Below are 22851 nucleotides of genomic sequence, written 5' to 3'. Positions count from 1 at the left end.
CCGGATATTTAAACACCATAAAAGAGTGTCAAGAATGAATTCACCTTTAACAGCCAGAAGCACACAATCTCTTCAACATGATCTGATATCTGCCCTGCTCTACATCTGCTTTACCATCACATCACTGTAGCAAAACCACCCAGGAGCTTTTCTCTTTCTGTTCCCAAAGTCTTTAAAGAGTCAAGGCTACACTGTAGCAGAGCAGTATTGACTCAAATTTGTGAACAACTATCTAGGTCATCACATTAAAAGCCCTGAAGGAGGAAATATAAGGAAAAAAAAACACCCATGATACAAGCTCTAACATAAGTTCTAAATGGAGTTTTGTTTTCAGATGGCTTAAATAACCTGATTAAATACCTGGGATGTTAAAGTTCACGCATTCAGTAAGGCACCCAAGACACAGCATCTTTGCATGCACAGAAACATAGGCCACCCAGTGACACCGCACCGGGACATACAGAAAGAAGTAGTGGCTAAGTGGATGATGGGAGCTGCCTCAAGTTTAAGAGTCAGTTTCTCTGTTTTTTCCATCTCTCTTTTTTTGTTGAATTCACGCATCATTGGTCAAAATGTGCGTCTACACTGGCTGGCTGGTGCAGTGGGTTATAAGAAATACGATGTTGGAAGCTATTCTCAACATCAGTGAAAAGAAATGACGCCATAAGCAAAAGGATCTTCAACATAAAATATTTAACATTAACCCTTTTATATATATAACATTAACCCTATATGTATATATATATATATATATATATATATATATATATATATATATATATATATATATATATATATATATATATATATATATATATATATATATATATAGCCTCAGTTGTTTTTAGCTGGTGCAGTCTTAAAACAGTTCTTTAACAGATCTGTTTGTGTTTGCATGGGATGTTTGGTGCTCATGACAAAGCAGTAGAAGCAGAAGAGAAGCAGATTTCCGCTGACTTTCACAGCTGCCACCGAGTGACTGCTACTCTGAAGTTGGCTATTATTGCAGTGAGAAGATCCAAGAAACAGGGTAATGACGTCACCGTTTTCAGAAAGCTGCGGATCGGCTGTAAAAACAGAAGCACTGATCTGAGATTTTCAAACTGAAAAAATAATGCTTTACATGTGGCTTTGAGTGAGAACCATGAGAGACAACACTGCCCACCTGCCCTTCTAACAAAAATAAAGTCACTTTCCGACTCATTTTCAAACGCAATAAACACTGTACAAACTTCCAGCAACGCTCTCTTTTTGTCTTGCTGTCTCGCGGTCAACGAATCACCGCAGCTGTGTGCGTTTAGCCGGATGATGTCATACATCAATGGAAGCTTGTGCTCATTGCTTTCAGATGGTGTTTGAATATAACATCAAATCCTGTCTTCAATTTTAGGTTCAAATTGATATAACTGATGTGAGACTGGGGAGGGGTGAAGTTAGCTCTCAGGGGCCACTGGAGATGATGAGGTGGGCCAGATTCAGCCCCCGGGCCCTGAGTTTGACACAAATGATTGAGCGCAAGTCAGCGGCGCAAAACATCAATTACCCAAAACAATGCAACTTGCCCACGTGGCATGTTCTTAGCCTCCAGTTTTGTCCAGCAGCGATCAATAGTCACACTGAGAGACGTCGATGGAACTGTGAGGTGGTCCAGGTCTGCTTTGGTGGAAGGTCCCTGCAATGGACGGAGGTCGGCTGATTCACAACGATTGCATCGACATCTTTCTTTCAGAAACGCAGCAGACTCGATAACAGCCTTGCACATTGGGTGAACAGGCTTGTGCTGCACTAAATGTCCCTGAGATCATAAAGGCTAGTTTATTCAAACAGCTAGCGCAGAGCCCCTTGTCACGAAGACTTAGTTAACTGTTTCCACACTGAAACATCTTGGTACGACACTGTACCTGCTGCAAAGACATTTCTCACAGGGAGATCAATACATTTTTCAACATGAATAATGCAGTGTTTTACAGTGAAGCGCTCTGGCTGTTTGACACGTAACTGCAGCCATATTTGAACAGAAAAGGAAACCCTTGCGCATTAATAATTAACTCTGCAAGCAAGGCATGAAATCTCTGTCACTCTCGGTTTGTGCCTCTCTCGTCCAATAATTGATTGCCGAAGCGTCTTTGATGCCCAGCTGAACAATCTCACTATTTAAGCTTCAGCGACGCTCCGTCATGACGCTTCAAGCTCAGTCATCAAACCCTCCACCTCAGAGCAAATCCATATTACGCCGCATCCTTAGTGCACATCCAGTATGTATGTGTTTATGAAGTATGACACTGATCTGTCTCTGCCTGTTTTACAGCTATGCCTCCATAATCCTCATCCTAATCCACAGCCTGTGTGTAGTGCGCAGCGTGTGCCTCTCCTGTGTTTATGCCCGCAATTTCTGGCATTTAAGCTTTTCGCTTTCCGAGGGCCTCTAGTTCCCACGCCTTAACGCACCATGTGTAATACTGCGGATAGACCCTCCGGCGATCCGGCGCTTTACATCCGACCACTCAACACAATGGCCTGAACAACACAACTCTGCTCTGGGCTGTCGCTATCTCCATTAGCATTTTAGTCAGCGGAAGACACACAGTGAAAATTGAAAGCTTACGGAGTGCATTGTTTTAGTCATGATTCAAACCAAGCAGTGAAAAAGTGAAAGGAGGCACTCAATGTATCAAATGGAAATTCTGATTTGATTTTAAAAAAAATATTCAATAAAAAATGTATAAATCAGTCCCAACAATCACAATAGAAAACCAACATATATATATATATATATTTATATATATATATATATATATATATATATATATATATATATATATATATACGGTTTCTCACAATAATAATGGTAATGTATATTTTCATCAGTAAAGGAAATTCAATTGAGTGTTCACCTTGTTCTTGGAAACCAGAATCATAGCGACACAGATGTCTGTTAGTCTTCCAGTCATCACAAACTTCTGGAAGGCTCACCATGCTCCCTGGGACTGCAGACTACAAACTACTTTTCTTACGTGCCTGTTGTCTGGAACACTACAGCCCCCTGCTGTCCACATCTGCTCATAGCTATCAACAATATTTCAAATCCTAAAAAAGGTATTAGATACATAAATGAGGCAGCGGTGGGCAAGTAAGTTTCCGTTCCTTCCTGTGACTAATGTGAAGGGCCGAACTGAAATAAAGGACTAAAGAAAATAATCTTCAGTGGATTAAACTGAAATTTTGTCGCTTTTTTTATTAGGGAGTATAATTGAAGTGTAATTGTCATGATATGCTTCGTTTTATTGCAAGTGCTATGCATTTTTTTAAAGGTTGTCAAAATCATAACCATCATAATAAATAATGGAAGATGTTTGCAAGTGGTGAATATTTTGTCAACAGAACTCAGGGTAAAACCAAATAATATAAATACATTTTGTATCTTACAATTAAAATGACTGAATTAAAGTTTAATAAAAAAAATTCCAAAAGGAAAAGGAATTCAAATTACAGTTGTACTTTTGCGCTGACTATGTAAGGACAAAGGGCTGCATGTGGCCCCCGGGCCTCACTTTGCTCTACTCTGCAATATGGGGTCACCACTTGTGGCCTCATTGTAGTGGCCCCCTTCAGCACCGACTGCTTTAAGAGTACTTTAAAATAGACAAAAAGAACTATACAAGAGGCACACCACCTCTGCCGCCCGTCCTCAGGGCGGAATTCACCTGCATGGTGAGGGCAAAACATTTTTCCTGTGTTGTTATTCTTTCTGTCCTTACATTTTTAACATTATTTTGTTTACAAAATTACCATAAACCATAAGTTACATCTTGATTCTGATGACTGCGGTGCTGTTCTAACTGGCACAAACATCGGTGCCGGCAAATGACATAGCCAGAGGAATCAACTGTGTAAACAAGGGGAACAGAGTGCGCGGAAGCAGGGGCAAATATCTCCAAAAGTCAGCAAGTTTTTCAGGAAGAAGAGCAGGTTCATCCTAAGAAAGAGAAATAGAGACACTGCCAAAAACTCAAAATTAAACCTTATTTTGAGTCAGATGTTATCAGTAATTTCATGCTACTTTTACCATAAAATAAGTGAAAAAATCTGCTAATAAAAGAAGTGAAAACATAACATATTTAAAAATGCATTGTCATAAAAGAAGTCCCTTCATCTTGCTTCCTAAGATGAATTTGTCTTAAATCATAGAGATATTTTCACTCAAAATAAGGTTTAACAGAACTGGATTTTTAATTTTGCAGAGGATGTAAAGAATAGAGAAAAAGAATGCAAAAAGTGTCTCTTGTTTTGAGCAAATTGTTTTGCTTATCTGGTGCGTACATGGACTTTAATTTTCAAGGCATCTTTTAGTAAGGATTTTGAAACCCTCAACCCATTCACTTCCCAACACACTATGTCAACGACTGACTGAACAACTTGCTTTGTACAAAACAAGCTACAAAGATCTATTTATAACTTTTTATAAAAACAAACATCTGAGTCAAATAATCATTAACACAGATGAACTCAGTAGCCGTTGCCACAGAAACACTTTCAGATGCAGGAGTCTCCTGGGCAGCTGTTTTACTTGGGTGTCCTAAAAATGCATTCATTCAAACAAAATATATATCAATGAAGGCTTGCCTTTAGATCAAATAAATAGAACCACATGAATTTTGATACCTGTTTTCTATTTTGCTCGCATTCAGCAACCATGCAGAGAACTGCACCGCTCCCCAGCACAGCTCTCTGCATGGCACTGGACAGTGGGGGAGCTGGCTTCAAGAAAAAAAAATAAATAAATAAACACCAAAACACTCCTCTTTAAAAAGCTATGAGTTAGTTTTTTAAAGGATTGTTTAAAGCTTGGAACTTATCCGCGGTTTTCACAGCGTGCTGTGAGTGTGGCGACTTGTGAGATGTGGATAACCGTGAGATCACGCTGGAAAACAAACCAAGCTACTGCTACAAAAGGGTTGAAAAACTCCAAATTCCAGTCATAATGGCCTAAATCACCGGGCGGAAACACTCTTTTCATGGAAACTAGTGTCATAACACCGTAAGTAGGGCATTATACAGGCACTAATAATCGGACATCAATCGGACAGTTAGCGTCTCATCGTCCTAGCTAAAAGCCGGTTAGCTAGCCAGTGAGGTTGAGACCACACCGATGGGGTTATTTCTTTGTGATGTCTCAGGATCGCACTTATTGCAACACACCTGAATTTGATTCACTCATAGTTCTGTACTTATTTAGTGTAGCTGAACTCAACAGAACCATCTTTGTAGTAGATAGATTACACACACATGTAGCGCACAGTAGTTGCACTGCACAGTAGTATATCTATACTTTGGGGCTCCAGACTATTTCTCTGGAGTGGGAACAACTTGGGTAGCTTGATAGTTAAGGTAGCCGCCCACTCACACAGATGAAAATCACAATAAATGGATCACAACAAGCATGTCAGAGATGCACTTGTTGTAGGTGTGAGTTTCTCGTGTTGTTTTTGAAGAACCATCAGCGGCTCCTCACGGCCACTCTCGCTGAGCCCTTTGGGTCAGCTGCCGCGGCTCCTAAGTGTCTGCCTACTTAGCTGAGATCACCACACTAAATCAGGTTTATGGTGAAAAGCAAGGGAATGTCAGTCCGAAAGAGCGCGGCGGAAGAGGAGGGAATAGCTCGGTGGTGAGCTGGACCCTGGGTTGGCGTAATCTCATTAGCACAGCGCATGTGGGCCAGTGTGTGTTTGCGCGCGTCATATTTAAGGAGTGGAAGGAGCAATTATCAGATATGACTCACAAGAGGATAATTACAACGTCGGGGACAGTTGGTTGACAAAGACCCATGAGCCACACGGAGATAAGACGGACACACACACACACACACACACACTGATATGGCGCCTTTGTCAAAAAAATTGTAGGGGGGGACATCTTTCCCTCGGATTGCGTTTGAGAAGCTAAAGAGCTTAGGGAGGTTGTCAAGAGACGCTCAATCACGAAGCTTCAAACTCGGAATATAAAGTAATCTGCCTTCTGTTCTCAGTGCTGCACTGTGGTCTCCTTCCACAGGTGAAGATTAACGCTCACTGGCCGAGACTAAACTCTCTACCGAAAGAATCATCGCAGTGTAATCCCTGTGTGAAGCCAGTGCTTTATGGTGGAGCACATTATATCTCTCACAATGACTATTACACTGAGCTGGCTGCATGTTGGGATAATACTCGGGGTGAGCGTTCAAACGGCTGGCTGTGTGGCGGCAGAGAGGACCTTTTGGTTCAGTTATAAAGGAGAAATAAACTTGTCCTCCTCTTTGTGAATTTATTAGCTGTCCCACAGCAACATTAATATTTCACACTCATCCACTTTGATGGTCGATATAAAGCAGAGGTGAGCCACACTCCAAATAATCCAGCAATCACGATAACTGTTTCTAATAATGCATGCAGACCGAGCAAAATTTCAGCTGCGTGAAAGAGTCGACGTCACATTTTCACAGTCGTCCGTTCAATAATCTTGGCTGGCGAATTACTAAAGTGCTGCAAAGACGTCATTTTCTCATCACTGACTGTGGCATTAGCATGGCAGGCGCTCTACATGTACTGGATGTATGTGCTCTGTGCTCTCTCTCCGCTGATCTGAAATGGCTGAACACTCTCGAAGGTCCATTAATGTTGGATGCATGGCCACTTGTTTTGCACCAAAACAAACATTTTCTGACATCTGCATACTCCATTTTGAAATTAGCTGTAAACCACAGAATAAAATATAGAAGTTCGCAGTTTAAAAAAACAATAAAATGCCTCTACAAGGAAACGTACTTTCTTGATAATCGTTTTAGTGTCACACCTCCAGACGTCGGACTATGTGTCAGATGGGGGATCAGATTTAACACGCTGCTATCTTTACGATCATAGCCTGCTTCAACTCTTCAAACACTTTCACTGAAGCACTTGAGAGGCTTTAAAAGGAGCTGTTTAAAAACAGCTGTCGCCTATAATCCTAAAAATGATTTCAGGTCTTGACAGCAGAGAGTCATTAGCCATGTCATTTTATACGACTGAATCTCGCTCTAAATGAATTCATCTTTGTTTCGTCTGTCAGCGTTTCCCTTCAGTCCGCCCAAAACAACAAATCTGGATCCAATATAATTTACGATGTGATTTACAGCGCTATAATTTGGTTGTTTTTTCCGACATTTTCGGAGAGAGGTCATTAAATACTTGATACGGCGGTCAACAATTTCTAAGTCAATCATGGCCCCTGTGTCACAGTGGGGCGCGTCTTCCTCCCCACGTTGAAACAAGAACAAAAGCGCACATTCACCAGCTCAGCACAGACACACAGGCCAAGGGCACTTGATTTCCAAATCCACCCCCTCATCCTCGGCACCCCTCACCGCCGACTCTGGCCTCCCCAGCACTCAACTCACTGTCACTATAGCAACCTCACATCCTGGCAGCCACAGGGCTAATGATGTTGTTCCAACATCTGTCAGAAAGCGAAAAAACAAGCCCTTGAAATGGCATAAAGTCTCATAAGTGTTCCAGAGCTGCCAGCGTGAACCCAAAATGACCATCGTGCAGACAAACACCAGAGAAGACAGCTATCTTACCGTCACTCATGGCTCATTCTCGATCGGGAAGTTGACGTGAAGACGCTGGAGTGAGAAGCGGAGACAGTTTTGGTGTGGGTTTAGAGGGACCACTTGAAAAACAAACAGCAGACAGAAGCATTATTTTGAAAGCCGATGGTGAAAAGCCGGTTTGCAGAGTGCTGCCCTGCCGCCATCTGTGGATCAGATGTGGTACTGCAGTTGCACCAAGTCACTAAACCAGGTCAGAAAGTTTTGACTGATAACATAAATGCAAACTCCAGGGTAATAACGTGGCTTTAATAATATTTCCCTTGTTACACGCAGATAGATGCCATTAAGCGGCATGAAGAGTAAAGAAAAAAAAAAGATGATTCTCTTTATAAATGAACTACAAATAGTCCTGAGGTCCAGGTTATGATGGGATCTCTGCCCAGATTTTCCTTTTGTTGCTGAGGTGACTCATACAGTGGCTAGAAATCTCCTCAGATCATGGACGTGCCACATTAAAGGAGGCACCACACACCAACGCTGCATCTTTTAACACAGCACAGACGAGCGAGCGAGTCATTTAAATATAGAACGGTGACGCGATGCGAACCTGAGCACTAACATGGGAGGAAAGCTCGCTGATGCGTTGGAGCGCCAGATACTCAATAATGTATCAGAGGGCTGTATTTTTAAAACACGACCTGGGATTCCCGCTCTTGTCTTGTCCTATCTGCCCGTCTGTCTCTTTGCATGTCTTGTCTTCCAATCTTGCCGCTTTGCAGCAGCAGATTAGCTTCAGTGGGGAGTTGATGTGCAGTTAAACATTCATCCTGTTGTCAGAGTTTCCACTGGCTCCTGTCTGTCTCAAAGGACGACATGTTGTTTGTTTCCGTGTCCTGATATTCTCTCTGAATGTTGTTCAGCCTGTCACCGTCTCCAGGACAAGAGGTGGCACTTTCTTATAAGAAAATACAATGAGCAGAGACAGAAACGTAAACTGAGGAATGAAGCTGTTCTGCTTTCCTGGATCAATAAGAACATGGCATTCATAAGACTGACGATTGATATTTCCGAACATGAAAATTTTTTTCATACAAGTTAAAATATCACTGTGATGAAACAAGTTTATTGCCTTCTTGTGTTATTTAATCTAAAATTTGATCACAAATAATTTAACATTAGTAAAGGAAAAGGAATGAGGCTGAAAATAATCTTTCGAAGAGTTTCTTTTGAATATGTTTTTGCTAAATACAATGTTCAAGAGAGTCATATAATTTTATGAATCTTTATTTTTTACATTTCTTCAAATTTATATATTTTATTTTTTTTCAAAGAGAGTGTGAGGAGTGATTTGACAATATGCTATATTAATATAAAATAATATTTTTTTTATTAAAAAATAAATGTGAAATTGAAAAAAGAAATAAAACTAAAACAAACAAACAAAAGAAAATATTGAACAGACCAGCTTTCCGGATAATCTTTAACAAAAAGGTGAAATTAATTTGTAAACACAGTGATTTACTTCAACAATAGTTTACTGCAGTATAAGTAATTCAGATTCAGTTTGTATGGCAGATGAAACAATTGCAGTTTTTTATTTTCTTGTTATTTTAAATACAAATGTTTCCCTTGGCGCGTCGGGCCTAAGAACATCCAGATACATTTGGGTTTTGAACTTAAGCCTCTTTTACCTGTTTCAGTAAACAGGACCGCTGGGCCGTTTCATCTTTGAGGACGAAAGTAAGAAATCTCCTCCGAATTCTCCTGCAAGAGAGACAGAGAGGGGGAAGAGGGCACAGGAGGTGAAGAGGAAAAGTGGAAAAGGGATTAGAACAGCGTCTTAGCCCTTCAGAACTCCGGAAACTGACTCTGGCTTTTTAGCTAACACTCTCTGTTTGCCTGCACTTGCATTCATGACATGGCGGCCCAGAGTTTAACCACAGATGAGTTGCTCCAGATGCAGGTTGGGTGAAATGGACATCTGCAGCTCAACACTTATAGTCGGGGCTTTTAAGGCTTTTAAGGATTTCATGCTTGCTTCTTGTGAGCCATATCTGAGATGAGCGGGTGATGTGCCGAGAATCAAATAGGGGTGACTTCAGAATGCAGCCCAACAGTGGGAACAGTTCATATAAAAGGGAAGGGACGGAAACGTGTGATGTGTTTTCACCCTGACAGCAGAGACGGGCACTTACAGACCGCGCCATTTACCTGCAGCGACAACGGTATAATTCTCTGCATTCTGGCCATTGTGCCAGCGCAGAGAAGTGGCGCAGGCATCAGATATTCTGACGTCACGTCTGTATTCATGTGGGCTTTCTAAAGCGTCAAAGTGGAGGTGAGAGCAACACAACGATTACTGGTCTTCCTGGACTTCGCAACTAAATCCTCTCTTTCGGCATTGAACACTTTCTATCACGCTGAACTCCAAACTGACCAGCATTTACATTTACACGACTATATACTGACATTTCTTGACATCATGGGCACTGTGACAAGCTGTGTGTCACTGCAGGTGGGAAATTGGATTTTTCTTGTGTTGTATCTGTCTAGAGAGGATTAACTGCATTCCATATCACTTCAAGGGGGAAAATGGATTTGACGTGTGACTATTTTAGGTTCTATGATGTGCATGCATCACCTACTAACTACTGGTCCACCCACACTGAAGCCCTACTTCTCTGCTGGAAATAATGCACTGGCCACCCAGCAGGAGGCACTAGAGCCCACTTGTCTATGGTAGGTCCACACTTCAGCCCCTGTTCTCCCATCACACGCAGGTGGATGGCGAGCAGTGCCTGCAGTTCTCCTCTAGAGGTCTGCAAAATGCCAAAGAATGGAAGAATTTGTTGACAGCCATATGGTTTCTGTCAGTGGAGTGGGCCTGGCGCCTCACCCACTGGTGATGTAGCAAGTCCTTGTTCAGCCGCACAGGTCCACTACCGTAGCCAGCATCAACAGACAAGTCAGACCTCCACTGTGTCTCAATAGAATTGGCCACTGACCCGTCACGTTCCGAAATCCCAAAATGTCATCACTGACAAGCTGTAGGTGGAGACATTCAGGCGTGCATGTTGCCTAAGTGAAAAAATCTGGGGGAAGGGTGAATGTCTGGTAGCCATTCTCTTTGCCAGCAAGGAGAACTTCAGATGTTCACGCTGGTTCTTCCTGAGAGTAGCTGAACACCCCCTCCTCGGTGGAGATGAACCAACTCTTCCAGTTGCAGACTGGTCGTCTTAGCTCATTCATGCTCACTAGGCTTCTCTGAGTGAACTTTCAGAGCTTCACTGTAATTGGAGAGTCTGAGAACCAGCAGGAACCTCAATCTAGTTCTAGACAGTGGGAGGGACTGGGCCCATTTCGTGCTTCCCCCATCACATTGAGGGGCTGCTTACAATGCCGCCCGTTTTGTGTGACTGGGTGTAGGTGGCAGACCCCCTCCAGACCTTCCACCCGCTGCCTCACCTGGACCCACATGGCAAGTTTCGAGTGTTACGATAGGCTGCTGGTCTGTTTTGGCGGCTCCTTTCGTTCCAGTCCTCTTGAGACTTTGACACTCTGGCGCCCATCCATTTTCACCCTAGCTTATGACCGACGACCCAAGTTGTCCCTTCTTCTGAAGACCCTTTCAGGAGGTCCCTGCTGAAACTTAGGCCACCTGCTGGGTGTCCACTTTGACCATCACAAGGACCAACCTCCTCCTTGTAAATTGTTTTAGTGACTTCCCTGCAATAGTAAATCACCATGTCTTGTGGTCCAGATGGGAGTATATTCATCCCACTTGACTTTGCCAATGGAATTACCCAATAGTAAAACCTATCAGAAGGTATGTCAAGGGTGCCACACCCACTGCACAGCTGGACCCCACTGTCTGGTCGAGTTTTCATGGGATACTGAAGTGTAGAAGTACAGGTACAAGGACTGCACTACTGCCCCCTGCTGGGTGGCAAGTGCATTGTTTTTATTTCAAGGGAGCGGCAGGGTCTCAGAGTGGGTAAACCAATGGCAAAGACCATCACACCGACTCATAGCACTGGGGTTACCCAGGTAACTCTGCATTTACATGCTCCAGGGCAGAATGGATTCAACTCGACCATTGTCAGACAATCAGTTCACAGATTAAACAATTGTACGTCAGCTAGGACACAAAATCAATCAGAAAAAGGTTTCTGGCTGAAGGGGCTTAATTCCCAGCGTCTATGGTGACACGCGAGGGCCAATCTTCGCAGGTCACCAATTATATGGGCAGATCGAAGACGTGAATCGTTCTCTGTAGCTTTTGTGTGTGAAGAATACCCACAAACGTGAACACAAATACTCATCTGGAGCGTCTCGGTTTGAGGCTTCTGGGCTGCCCCCAAACAATAAAAACCGAGAAGCCACATAAAAAGTTCCAACTGAAAACAGAAAAGGGCCAGAAGAGATATTAACGCTGCAAGAAGGAAATAAAGCCGCAACATGCGGTCAGGTACTTTTGTACATCTTCAAAAGCTTTTGTGTAACGTTAATTTTGATGTTCAAATAAAACAAAACCACAGGCAAAAATCTAACTAATAATTGACATCACATATAAATAAATATGAGCTGACATGAACGATTGTCTCATTTCGCTATCTTTGCTTCAGGTGTGTTACCAAAGGTGATTTTAGACATGGCTTGAGAAATGTAAAACAAAAATGTAGCTTTCAACAACAAAACAATGCAACATTAGCTATAAATTAAAGGATTCTAACATGAATTATAAATAAATTAATTGTATTCATCAATTGCTTGTGATAATAATTAAACGTACAATCAATACCAGGTTTTTTATAGAATATATGGAGTGAAAGAGGAAATTAAAAAATCGAATATTGATAAATACTGTGATCAAAGTGATGTTCATTATTGAAGAAATCTACACCCCAACCATAACCCTTGATTGGAAATAAATATTTCGATTTAAAATAATAGAAAACTATATATATATATATATATATATACACACACACACATATATATATATATATATATATATATATATATATATATATATATATATATATATATATATATATATATATATATATATATATATACTACTATATACTTTACAATGCTTAAGTTCTACATGTGATAAAACAAATGTGTATTTTTTAAATTTATTAAAAACAATTTTCAACAAAGAAAAAGGAGAACAACCCAGATGGAGCGCATTGCTACCGGGACAACATGCATTAGCCAACGTTTGCCACTAACATGCGCTGTTACCCCGCCATGTGTCGTCAAACCAATGACGTCAGCATAAATCAACCGCAGGATTAGCTGATGTAAACCTCGTCAACAATGCGATGACAAATACATTCGAGGACTCTGCATTAATATTGGATGGTGTCCTATAAAGACGTTTGTTTTCCCACAGTCTCCGGAGTGATGTGTCTCTCCAAAGAAGTAGGTTTCCTCTTCAGCTTCCTGCTTCCTCCTGGATGGGGATGAGGAGTGTTAAAGATGCAAGGGCTGCTGGGTAACAGGGCGACCCTCGCCCCCCGCTGGGGTAGGTGACATCACCCTGCTGCAGGACAGGCCTCGCCTGCTGCAGGTCAGTCTGTGTGTGTGCAGGGTAACAGGGCGACCCTTGCCCCCTGCTGGGGGAAGTGACATCACCCTGCTGCAGGTCAGTCTGTGTGTGTGTGTGTGCTAGGCAACAGGGCGACCCTCGGCCCCCCCGCCGGGGGAAGTGACATCACCCTGCTGCAGGACGAGCCTCGCCTGCTGCAGGTCAGTCTGTGTGTGTGTAGCAAGCAGGTCAAGGCACATCTGAAGGTGTGAACCCACGTATATGTCACTGACGCTGAGCAGCTGAGCTCTCTCTCAGAACCACCTTGTCATTTCTGCACGGGCTCAAAAGGAAGCAGTGATCTCCTCCGGTTTTAAGTGGAAGACACAGCGCTCCACTCATTAGCCCGCACTTTCTGACAGCCATTTGTGAAAACAGATGGGGAAAGAGACGGTTCTCATCTCCAGTTACCGTCTTGTTGTGGGCTCAGCTTTCCTCCGTCACGTCATGGTGCTGGTTGGTTACCGCCTTGTTAGCGGGAACACACTTCACCTGCACTCCAGCACCAAGTAATTAAAGCCTCTCAGAGAGGAAACGCTGGAGTGCAGTTAAGAAAAGTGGATCACTTGGACAGTGCATGTGGCAGCCGCTGCTTCAGATCTCAGCAGGGAAGCCCATGGGAGCCCCACCAGGAAGCATGTGATTCCCTTTATTCTTATAAGAGACAAGCACTTGATGCCTTGTCCACACGCGTGTAAACCGTCCACTGGTACATCTCTGGATTCCTCACGAAGCACCTTGGTGACAGACTGCATCATTGTGGGGAAATTCTCTGTGTTCTGAGGGGACTCCACCAGAGGGCACCAAGTAAGTGACGTGAAGTCAGCGCCGCTGCACCAGGTGAGCGGGGAATTTCTTCTGACAAACCAATGTCTGGTGATTTAAGGGCAGTGTTTAACCCAGACTCTCATCTGTTCATTACAGCAGGCCAGCTCCATCTCCAGCCACTCCGGGCATTTACAGACTTTAACTACAGGGAGATCGACATTCTTATTTTGTCCCGTTTTAAGAAGCTTCGATGGCTTTTTTTTCTTCTTTTTTGTAGATGAACTGCTTAGTTATGTCAAGACCAAACAGTTTCTTTTACAGAAACAAATAAATGTGTGTTTCTATATGAGTAATCGCCCCCCTCAGTAGTCGTGCTCTCTCTACATCAGACCTGGGCAAAGTGCGGCCCAGGGGCCATATGCGATCCGTTGCCCGTAGTTTCGTGGCCCTTATGACGTAAGACAAAAACTATAACCAAAAAACTGTTCACTTTTAGTCACCACCACCAATTCAGCAGTAAATGTCGTTATTAATATGTTCTTCTTTTCATTAGCCATGTTTGTGTTTTTCTTGTTCCTCAAAATACATAAAGGAATATTCAAAATATATTTTGAAATAAATTACTTTTTATCTTGAACATCTGGTCCATGGTTATATTTTGATTTATATTAAAATTAAATTCATATAAAATGAAATATTTCAACAGGTTTCATGGCATATTTACACTTCTTAATATTCTAACTTACATTTAATCTCTTTAGATTCATTTTGTCCTTGTTACTTAAGTATATATTTTGGATATTTGTCGGTCATGTTTTGTAGTCATCGCTGTCTTTCTTTTGATGATGGCCCCTCACAACAGCTACAGTTTCTAATGTGAGAAATTGAATTGCCCACCTCTGCTCTACATAGTTACCTTAACCAACATCAATCTGAAGTCCAACATCCTCCAACTTTATTTCAAGCCTTAAAAGTTGCTACCAGCTAATACCATGTTTCTTCAATGGTCGATGTATAAAATATGTCACATTTCAATAGCACTCACAACATGCAAGAGTGAAGGCTGCAGAACAAGATGCAAAAGTCCACTTTCCCAACGTCAATACATTACGGCATGATAGAGAGGCTGGGTCGACTAGTTCCATGTAGTTTAAACCTGACACCAATCTTTTCCAAAACTGCTTGTATACCAAGTGTTTGAAAAGTCGACTTCTGCATTGAGCATGTATAACGCTTTCATTGCTAATGCTCCAAATACTTCCACCCTTCCAGCAGGTAGTTAACCCCCGACCAAAACTACAGAGGAAGACTCCATAGTGTCGCTATATTTGTCTCCAGCAAGACCAGCTCTCACGACTCCCTAATTAAATTGAGCATTTATTTCGACAGGCACAGGAGCTTCTGAAGATTATTTTTCTTTGAACTCTCCGGGTGAAAGCAAAGTGTTAGAATCCTCCGACTACAATCCCTCAACCACCCTCCTCTTCCCCTCCCACGGCCAAACCAGAAACCATGTTTTGTAGGAATTAGAAGTTCCACAAAAAGGTAAAATTTCCAAGAAGCTGCAAACGCCATTTTGGAATGTGTTGGCTATGAGGACTACACTAGGGAGACAGAGCCCAGTTGTCATCATGAGCCCAGATGATCCGCACCAGCAGCGACCTAGAATGACTTCATTTAGGTTGAACCCGAGCGGGCGAGCTGAATCAAACAGAAGAGCAAGTGGGTAAGCAGGACAGGGGTGGCGGCTCCAAAAGTCAACTCTGCTCTCAGTCCAGAGTTACGCTTACTTCTGCAAAAATTCCAGTCGCCACCTTTGAGTGGGGACCTATTTGTAATCGTAAATACATGCTCAGCAAACACTTGTGAGGATGTATTTAGAAGAATCCTCCAGAATCAGGAGCGCAATCTTTTGGGAAGAAAAGAGAATTTGTTCCAAAGGATTAAAAATAACTATTAAAACATTTACTTGCGACTCAGTAATACAGATGAGAATTTGTATAGTCAGTGCAACTCCAGTTTAAGCATCCAGCAGCCGTACACGACCTAATGATTTGTAAATATTCCGAGACGCGTATGACAAAACATTCATTACACGGAGCAAGTTTTGTTTCAGTAATGCAGCTTGGAAATGGAAAATAGAGTTCAGGAAGCATTAACCTTCACTGTGCACAATTTATTAATTCTTAGATAAAGATGGATGGATATATACAATCCATAGGTGGAAAAGAAAACAATGCATGTAGGAATTGTCATGCCTCGTTCCTAAAGTTACAATGTACCTGAACGCCCCACTGGCATAGTGTGGCGCTGCAGTGGAGCAGAGGGGGAGACAGGTGGGGTCCACAGGCCAAAGAGTTATTTGTTGTGGTTTTTGTCATACACATAGGCTGGAATTAAACGCTCTGTTAAAAGAAATTTGGTAGAAATATTTTGGCGTCATTGAGTAATAATTCATTCATAATAAAAAATAATAGACATTTGAAAAAAAGACAGAAAATCTCCCAGGTCCAGTCACTGGCCTGCTTTTTACGGGGGCGTGGTTTACCAGATTCAGCATTCCAAATCTGCGCTCCTACCACTACAGTCACCAGTTGCAATAGACAAAAAAGCTATTGCAGTGTCAACAGCAACGCCTTGGACGGCAAAGCAGCCAAAGAGGAGGAAGTCAGAATCCCAACAAGAAGGAGGCCAAAAAAGAATTGGTCCTCACACAAGCCCAAAAGGCACACAAGGATCAGCAGTGCCTTTCTGAAATGGAATACCTCAGGATTGTCTCAGCTCTGAAACTGGATTCACAACTCGAATTTTAGTTTCTAAAACGCAGTATTAACACCATCGATCGAATATGGTTTGACTATACAGTTTAATATGGGTTCCATGCATGTTGGGTGGGACGTCTTCAAAACTGGTTACCGTTTGGATGTTCAGGTGAGACCCCACCCAGTGTCGATGACAGCTCTGGGGAATCTTTTTTCCAAATTTGTATGACCAGCAAAAACAATTGACAGCGCTTCAGCGGTTTCCTGAAAGTTTCCTCATTTTCAGAGGCCACTAGAGGTCACTCTCTACTCGATAATCTTTGGCTTAGCATGAAAGTATTCTTGCATTGACACCGAACTTTCCCATTTTCCCATCCGATCATCATTTTCCATGCCGGCGCTCCCTAAAAATGACGCCCTGTCTGCCTTTGAAAACAATGGAAAACAATATAGTACATATGCTAGGACAGTAGTGGCGCTACTCTGCTCTAACAGCAAATGAAAACACTCCCATGGCATCATGTGTCGATGGTTAAAGTGGACTTTTGCGTCCAAAGTTGGTTGGGGTTAGGTAAACCTTGCGATGGCGCTCCTTTTATTCTCCAGTATAGTGACGGAGTTTGTGTGTGTAACAGTGTGTCACTTGCTATTTGAAGCTCTCATTTAGTCACAGTGACTTTTGGTCCAGTCACTAAGGAGAACCATGTCAGGGGTAATAAATAACAACTGACACCCAATATGATATAGTGGAGAGAGGGTCCGCAGGTGTCCCCGGTTGTGGCTCGAGAGAATAGGCATGTTGTTGTTGAATACACGCCAGGATCAAGAGAGCGGAGGCAGACGGGATCCTGTGACTGAAAGCGTCATGTCTGTACGTAAGAAAGGCCAATGCGACACAGAAGTTGTGCGCCTGACTTTGTCTGTGTGTGGCCGGGGCGCATGTAACTGAAACCTCCCGTTGTTTTAAACAGACATCGCCACCTACTGAGGTGTGAAAATGAGGACACTGTTTCAACCTCATCAGCCCATCTCCAGTATTCATTCCCTCTTGTGACACCAGCAAGAATGCATTATTTCACTTCCTATTATTCCTAATGAGGAAAAAGGTTCCTAATCTCCAACTTAACGCGAATCGAATGGCTTCTGGAAGGAATAAAATTTGAGTATCGAGGTCCTGCTGTACAAGGACATTCATATTAATTGCAGCCACACATGCTATTTAACGCCAGTGAAAGATTGCACAACCATGTACCTCCTTTCTTGGCCTTTTCAGTGTTTTCGTACATAGCAGAGGCTAAGCCTCTCTTGAATCTGTATTATTATTATTGTATTTTTGAAGCCGGGTCCCTACTGAGAAGAGGGTTCTGGCGACGCCACTGTACGCTCGGGGTGTTCCCACCGTCATGGATTTATGGTGACAATTGAGAATGATCATTTGTTAGGTGCGACAAATTGCTCGTGGATGTCCTACTTTAACAGACAAATTAGATGCCTCTGAGCTTGAGGCTAAAGGAACAAATGACTGAGAGAGCGGGAGAAGTAAAAGAAACTGCCTACAATGCAGAGGGGGAGCAAGAAAAATTACCAGAGTTACGGCTTGTAGGGGAGGTGAGGAGAATTACATGAAAAAGGGCAAATGAGCAATGAGATGGAGGAAGGGTGGAGAAGCCCTCGCAGAGATTCGCCATGTTCCATCTGCTCAGCTATCAGGTTTGAAAGGCTGAATTACACAGGACAGCTAATTCCTTTGCACGGCTCAAAGTCAAATTATAGCAACAATGACATCTCCACTTGTCAGCAGAAGGTGACATAAACCTGCGCCGCTCTGGATAATAACTCCGAGCACAACGGAGCGTTATTGAAGGAGAAGGTGTCAGCGAGGCCAGGTAACCAGTGCCTGACACCTGCCGATGTTTACGGCAGGATCAGAAATATTAATTCTGGGAGTTCAAAGAGGGAACGCAGTGGAATTAGAATATCCGCAGAACCTTTTCAGCGCATCTCCTAATGAAGTCTCCAACTCCCTCTGCAAAAGTGACCCATTTTCCCTTTTATTTTTTTCCCCCCCTTTTCCCCATCACTGATATAGCTGCCCCATATTCTGCACATAAAAGAGTCCTCCACCTTAGACATGCAGACCTATCACTTCATTTGCTTCAATCTCAACAATATTTTGACTCAGAAAGGTTAGACGTCTGAGGGGGTCACTTTTTATTCTCCAGACAAAATGTCACCATGGAGACAGGAACACAAATTAACTTGCACTTTAAAGGACAGGAGGAAATTGGAACACTTTTAACTTTGCTTGGAACTTCAGTAAAGAGGCATTACTCTTGTTCTTGAAGCTAACTACTTCCTGGGGACAGCTGTTTCCCTGGTGACACTCCCCTCCAAGTGACAAAGGCTTTTTTCAGGGAGAGAGGCGGTGCATTCTCCAAAGCCTCCACAGAAGTCTCATAGTCTCTCCGCTGAAGTTCTGTTTTGAAATACTTAAAATCAAACAAGGGCATGTTGATAAGAGTAGAAAAATTTAATCATCTGAAGGAAGCTTATCAAGTTGTTTCAAACTGCAAACCTTTGCAAGAAATTATGTAATTTTGTTCTCTTGCAATTTGAGAACCTCCCGAGGCAAGTGATTATACAGCACTCAGACACCTGCTCTGAGCTGGAAACGGAGCTAAAAAGAATTGCCAGTTCGTGCGAGAAGATCCCAGGCTCCAAAGTCAGCTGAGCCACAAGGAGTGACGCCTGTGTTTTGTCAAAAAGCCCAAACAATTCACAATGAATTGCGGCATTTGCCGTGACGTATCAATAACCCATTCTTAACAACGTCCCCACAGCCTCCTTGCCCTTTGTAAGAGGTCCGCTACATCAACACTGTGGGCGACGCTTGCACCCATTAAACCTCCAGAATGACGTTCTGGGAGAGTTACTGTCAGCACATATGGATGACGCAGAGTTCCTCATCGCTTGAATGTTCCGGTGACTTCCTTGTGTGTGGCCAGCCTCTCAGAAGATTTCACTTTTAACTTTGTTGGAGATGAATGAGCCTAGCGTGGCGATCATGATCACACCTCAGTGAGGAAGTCAACGTCACAAGTGGCTCAGGTTTTGCATGTCTGACTTCACAGATGAATTGGATGCTTTGGTCACTTTGGTCACAACTGCAGGGGCGCCGGGTGGAAAATATCTGGACAATCCTGACTGACGGCCATCTGTTTCTCAACTGGACACAGACTCGCTGGATTCTTAGATACACCTCTCCTCGTTGACCACCAGAGGTCACCATGTCCTGAATCTAACCGGTGACCCTGTCCAAAAAACACAGTGCTGTTATGGGAGCAGCCCTCCTGGAATGTCTCACACTAAAATAGTGTACATTTATTACTAATAGACAAGAATTTTGTTGGTGTTACATGACAATATTTATTTTTATTTGCTTTGATGTTGTGCTGTTATATTTTTTATATTTGTTGAGTGTAGATTGTTATGTAGTTTCCACATATTTGTTTTAACATTTAATTTGTTTTGTATATTAATGTCAAACTAACCTTAACCCTGAACCGAATAATAACGCTTTCTTTAGTTTTCAATGCAGATGCTTCATAAACTGACGTCTTGAAAAAAAGCTTAAACCAAAAAACAATCAATACCGTACAATATGGAAAACAAATATTGTGGCCCCTCACTGGGCTCCAGGCTCTGACATTATATATATATATATATATATATATATATTCCATTATAATCTTAAATTGTACTACTTTCTTTACTTTCTGTCAAAAACGTAGACCTCTACACACATCCTGGGCTCTGTTGAAAAAGACAGACAAATCACCCGTCTCTACATAACCGCGCCCCCTCACTGATCTGTGGTTAAGACAGGTACGCAACATGTGCGTTCCCGTTGCATAAACGGAGAGAAGCTAGTCAAGGATTGCCTTTCTGAAGTCCTGAGAACTTCGGAATAATCTCGATTCTTAACAGATTCGGAGGTGGCAGCTCTCCTCCTGGACAGCAACAAAATGAATGACATTTCTTCAATTTGTTAGGCGGATAAACAAGTGATGAGAGCAGGTAACAAATAACAGTCTACTGATCTGTGAACTGATGCGGATGGATAGCCTTCTGTAGTAGATGCACACCGCAGATGGCTGCAGGTCAACTACCCAGTTTGAGGTTTTATTGTCTAAAAGCAGAGCAGGCACCACTGAATCAGTCCGAGATGTTGAAGAAACAAAACATGTGTCTGTGCTCATCCGGTGGGAAGGCTTCAGAAGAGGCTGGGTACCGCCCCTGTTAAGATTAGACACCGCCCCCTGAGGATGAGAGTCATCAATCATTTTTCAATTGCAGCTTTAACGCCACGTATCGCAAATTCACTTTAGACCAAGTGAGCGGCTGCAGTATATTCTCCCAGTGATGGCACTTGACAAATTTGTAATACGTTTTGAGACCTTTGACAAACTCCTATTTCCACTGGGTGTGATGTCATCTGTAAGCTGCCGACGTGAGTCTGGGAAACACAGCCAGAAAAGCATCTACAAACGTGCATTAAAAAAAAAATGTTGCAGTCGTAGCTTCTATTGTCTTTGCTCAGGTGGCACGCTGGGAAATGAACTAAATAGACATTTATGTTCACAGATTAAAAATAACCTGATGCTGCACGGGAAGCAAACTGGTGGACTTTGCTCCAGAGTTCCACCAGAGCAGTGCAGAGGCAGCTGTCTCGGTGACAGTGGGGACGACAGAGATGAAGAATATTGACCCGAACCAGGCCATGGAAATGGCAGTAACAATGCTCTCATTTGGCTTAGAGTTTTGTGTTAGCATTCTGTGAGCAGCGTAGACACACAGTCACGGGCGACGGCTTCTGTCACACAAACCTTTGTTAGACCTCCTGGATGTTGAGTATCAGTGGTCAGCAGTGTTTTTTTCTTGTCGAAAGCCATTGTACTGCAATGAAGCAACTCAACTCAGACATTGAGGAGTGAAATAAAGTAGTGACATCTGTATATATTAGCTCCATTGCTGCCTAGTTAGAGCCCCCGTATAAGCAGCTTTCACAGTTCTATTGGCCTCAAGACAAACATCCGAGACATATTCTGGTCAATTTGGCAGGCAGACATCAGGCAAGTGTGGTGGGAAAGTAGATGTCCACCGTGTCATGGGTGCTATGGTGACGTTTGCCTATCCTGATTCACCACACCAGGACAGCATTTTTAGCAATGTGAGGTCCACACCAGCCCACAAGAAGTGGAGAAGCCATCTGGTCAGACATTTGCAGAGACAGAGCTTGACCCTTCAAGGATGATCTCCCTCACAAACTGCTTTTAGAACCCATTGGACCACAGATGAAAGACCCAACAACGAACATGCTCCCTGACTACAAAGGCGTCATCTCTTCTTATAAGAGTTAGCCTTTGCATTTCTCCTTGGGCAGTAGAAGAAGGGACCGAAGAGTATTTTGGGAGGGATTTCTTCATTGTTTCTTTTTTTTTTCAATCAAACTAGCTTGTTTTTCTAATTTACTATGCCAATGCTCCGTCTCAGTCTGGAGATCTCAAGGAGAATGAGCCAATGCATGCAACATCATCCCACATTACTGGGTCTAGTAGTGAGCGGTAAATTGTCAGGAGAGCCTCGATGCTCTCCAGAGGTGCCCCGTCTGCTATTACCAGGGAGAGATCCACAGACCATAGTTAGACTATCTGCAGGTGCTAGAGATCCCCAGCTCCATCTAATGATGGCAATGCTCAGTCTCATGCGGCTGGAGCTTGTCTCTACTGAAGGCACTGATGCTCCGGACTTGTCTGCTCATTCCCCCAGTGGAATCTGATCAAGCACCTCTGGGACATCACGCATTGTTCCATCTACCTGCTCAGCTACGTCGAACCGCTGACTGTCCTGAATGATGTTGTAGTCCAGGTCTGGGAGACACCTCAGGAGACCCCTGGCTAGCTCAGACAATGGAGGGGGTTTATACAGGCATGTGGAGAACATCACAAGAGTCATTTTGAACTGACACTAGAAGCTCCACAAAATAGTATCCCGCCGTCATGCGTTCATTTTCATAGTGATGAATTTAAGCACTTACTAGCACCACCTAGTGAATATACACGTGCAAAACTAGTTTAACCACTAGTCAAAATTTGCTT

At 42.9% G+C, this 22851-nt stretch overlaps 1 protein-coding gene across 28 annotated transcripts in view; it reads right to left on the bottom strand.

The window, feature by feature from the left end:
* Window positions 1–22851, bottom strand: part of LOC128753618 (receptor-type tyrosine-protein phosphatase delta-like) — a 196526-nt gene that overhangs the window by 119188 nt on the left and 54487 nt on the right. For 27 of the 28 annotated variants that reach the window (XM_053855408.1, XM_053855416.1, XM_053855421.1 and 24 more), the window contains exons 4-5: window positions 9259–9331; window positions 7595–7639 (exon numbers count right to left, since the gene is read on the bottom strand). The gene's annotated coding sequence lies outside the window, so the exon portion shown is untranslated. Of the gene's footprint in view, window positions 1–7594; window positions 7687–9258; window positions 9332–22851 lie in introns of all 28 variants that reach the window. The other variant, XM_053855409.1, reaches the window with a different exon arrangement.

This window comes from Synchiropus splendidus, chromosome 2 (assembly GCF_027744825.2).
Source record: "Synchiropus splendidus isolate RoL2022-P1 chromosome 2, RoL_Sspl_1.0, whole genome shotgun sequence".
Classification (NCBI taxonomy): domain Eukaryota; kingdom Metazoa; phylum Chordata; class Actinopteri; order Syngnathiformes; family Callionymidae; genus Synchiropus; species Synchiropus splendidus.
Note: the sequence above shows the minus strand (reverse complement) of the source record. Positions and strands in the feature narration are given on the sequence as shown.